Source organism: Nicotiana attenuata, unplaced genomic scaffold, assembly GCF_001879085.1.
Source record: "Nicotiana attenuata strain UT unplaced genomic scaffold, NIATTr2, whole genome shotgun sequence".
Classification (NCBI taxonomy): domain Eukaryota; kingdom Viridiplantae; phylum Streptophyta; class Magnoliopsida; order Solanales; family Solanaceae; genus Nicotiana; species Nicotiana attenuata.
Window position 1 is genome coordinate 222,101 of NW_017671330.1, and position 3,609 is coordinate 225,709.

The following is a 3,609-nucleotide window of genomic DNA, read 5'->3' on the forward strand; positions in this document are numbered from 1 at the left end:
AAAATTATGATCTATACCATGCTCATCACAAATTCAGCAACTTAGCATTTTCAAATTCAGTTCCATGATCAGACCTGATTGATGCAAGTTGATTACCTAGTTGTTTCTGAGTTTTTAAACAAAGGCAGTAAACATGTCAAATGCTTCATCCTTAGATGTTAAAAACAGCACCCAGGTAAACCTAGAATAATCATCAACAAGTACCATCACATATTTCTTACTACATCTGCTCAATGTTCTTATTGGACCACAGAGATCCATATGAACCAGTTCCATCGTCCCGGTTGTGCTTACCATTTTCTTACTTTTAAAAGATGATCTTACCTGCTTCCCCCTTGCACAAGCCTCACAAAATTTGTCTTCCTTGAACTTGATGTTAGGTAACCCTATCACCAGGTCCTTGGAGACTAATTTGTTGAGTTGATTCAGACTTGCATGACCAAGTCTTTTGTGCCACAGGAGAGGATCATTGTCCAACACACTCAAGCAAGTGAGTTCATTTTCTGAAAGAGTGGACAAATCTACAATGTAAATATTGCTAACTCTTTTTCCCTGCAAAACAATCTTGTCAGTGGTAAGATTAATCACAAAGCATTTGGTAGAGGTAAATGCTACAAGGTTACCTCTGTCACACAGTTGTGATACACTGATTAGGCTATATTTCAAGCCATCTATCAAGTAGACATTCTCATGTCTTACCTACCTTTTCAACCCCAATAATCTCACCTTTCTTCCTATTTCCAAATGAGACATTACCTCATTTTAAGTCCTCAAGTGAAATGAACTGGTTCTTGCTTCCAGTCATATGTTTTGAGCAGCCACTATCCATATACTATATTTGGTTACTTCCCTTCACTTGGAACTGCAAAAAGAAATCAGGGGTTAGTCTTAGGAACCCAAACTATTTTGGGTACCTTTCTATAGGCAAAAGGGCGAATTAAATTCCTTTTGGCCCATCCAGGCAGCCTATTTTTCTCTTGAACAAAGGTTTTGTTCTTTTGACTGGCCTTTTCCTTTGCATTACATTCATTTTTGTAATGATCAGTCTTGCCACAGTATGTGTAGATTTTGTTTTCAGGAAGAGTGATGTACTTGCTTTTGGGATCCCACTTAGGTGCTGGGGTCCCATAGCCAAGTCCTCTCTTGTTGCACTGTGGTGTTCTTGTAGCCAGGATAGTGCATCAGAAGACTTATTCCATTTGCAAGTTATGTCTAGTTCATGCTTTACCTTCCCTAGTTCTTCTTACCTGTTCCTAATTTCAGTTTTAAATTTTCAAACCTAAGTTCCAAGACACTGGTGTCAAGTTCAAGAACCTGGTTCTTCAACTCAGATTTTTACTGTCACTCTCATTAGCCCTAGATTCTAGATTTTTGCACTTAGATTTTAAGATCACATACTCCCTAGACAACTGTTCCTTCTCATTGTTTATTAGCTCAGACTCATCGATGAAGTCTAACAATCATTCAGATAACCTTTCTTTAGACAAAAATTGATCTTGTCTTTGAGATGAATCACACTTACCTCTTGTTCATCATCTGATTCTCCGATGGCCATAAGTGCTTGTTCATCTCCAGCTTCATCTTCTGAATCCTTATCTGATGTTTCTCCCGAAGCAACAACCATAGCCTTTGTTGATCCTTGCTTCTTTTGGGTTGAACCTGTTCCTTCTTCCTGTTCCTTCGTTCAACCCTTTACTTCTTCCATTCAATTTCCCACTGAGGACAATTCTTGATCATGTGGTCAGTCTTGCCACATTTGTAGCATCCCTCGTTGGTCTGTTTCTCAGGAGCCCTTGGTTTGTTGAAGGTTGTACCTCTTGAAGAAACCTTTCCTCTCATCAGGTACTTTTTGAAATCCCTTGTGATCATGGCCATTTCATCATCCTCTAGATCTGCACCTTCAGCTATTCTGAGAGCTAGACTCCTTTCCTTCTTGGGTGCATCCATGTTCATGGTTTGCCTTCTCAGTTCATAGGCAGTGAGATTTCCAATCAGTTCATCCAACTTGAGAGTAGCAATGTTCTTTGATTCCTGAATAGCAGTGATTTTGCTTTCCCAAGTTACTGGTAAGACCCTTGTCAAGATTTTCTCGACCTTGTCTTCTTCAAGGATAATTCTCCCAAGAGATTTAAGTTCATTTGTTAGTATTGTGAACCTTGTGTACATCTCCTGGATAGTTTCTCATTCCTTCATAGTGAAATTCTCATATTGAGAATATAGCAGTGTTCCTCTTGATCTCTTTAGTTGAGAAGTTCCTTCATGATCCACTTGTAAAGTGTCCCATATCTCCTTAGCAGTGGTACATCTTTGAATCATGCTGTACTCGTCTGGACCTAGTCCACACACAAGCCATTTCTTGGCCTTGGCATTCTTTTTCCATTTCTTCAAATCTTCAGCAGTGTAGTCAGCTCTTGTCTTTGGCACGTCCACTCCTTCATCATTCTTCTTTGTAGTAGCCAGGGGACCATCTGTGACTATGTCCCAGAGTTCATAGTCTTCTCCTATGATGTGGTCTCTCATCCTGTTCTTCCACCAAGAATAATACTGACCATTAAAGAGTGGGGGCCTAGCAGTGGATTGCCTTTCCTAGTTTCCAGGTGGTGCACTCATCTTGATCTGTTCCTAAGGTGTTAGCGTCTTCAAGAATAACCCGCTCTGGTACCAATTGATGTTTTATACTTCAATACCACACAAGAGGGGGAAGGGGATTTTTGTGGTACCCAGTTTTTGCTTAACTTAATTATAGAAAGACCTGGTTCTTCTATGTGTTCTAACTACTACTGTTTGCGGAATAATAAGTAAAGAAAATAAAGAATACAGAGATTTTTACGTGGAAAACACCTGGCTCAAAAGGTGAAAAAACCACGACCTACTACTCAGTAGGATTTTTCCAAACTTCCACAAAAATTACTGAGCCGAAAATTGCATTTACAAAAACTCTTTTGTAAAGCTAGGATTAACTCTAATCCCGTTGTGGCACAAAGCCTCAACTGTTGCTACAACTTCAAGTTAACTCTAACTTGAACTCTCTAAGTACCTAATACAATTGCTTCTATAAAAGCTGAAAGGTACAATGTAAAATCACCTACTACAATTGAACTAGAATAAAAGATAGACACTTGGAACTGGTTCTTCTATCTGGTTTAAGTAGCTTCAGGATTGCACGCTTGAATCACACATAAATTGCTTGCAATTGCCTTGCTATGTTGCTCTCAATTTATGTTTAACTTCTGCTTATGTGCATTACCTGTAAAAGAGAACAACACTGATATTTAATGGGTTAGTAATTAGAGATTGACTAGGATACAGATGCTGCTCTTCTATGGTAGAAGAGTTCTAGTTGATCTCATACTCTAACTCTATCCTCTACCTAAACTGTGTTGTCTTCGTGTAAGGAGTCTTTCTCTCCTTATCCAATATGCAACCTTTTCGATCAGATCAGGAGATATTACTTATGATAAGTTAGACTTATCTCCTTCACGTGCATCTCACATGTTTGAGTTGATCACGACTGTGCTTCACAAGATGAACCTGATCCATGTCTGAATTCTTTTGTTAGTCTTCAAAACTTCACATTTAATTGGGCCAACAATTGTGTCACGGCAAATA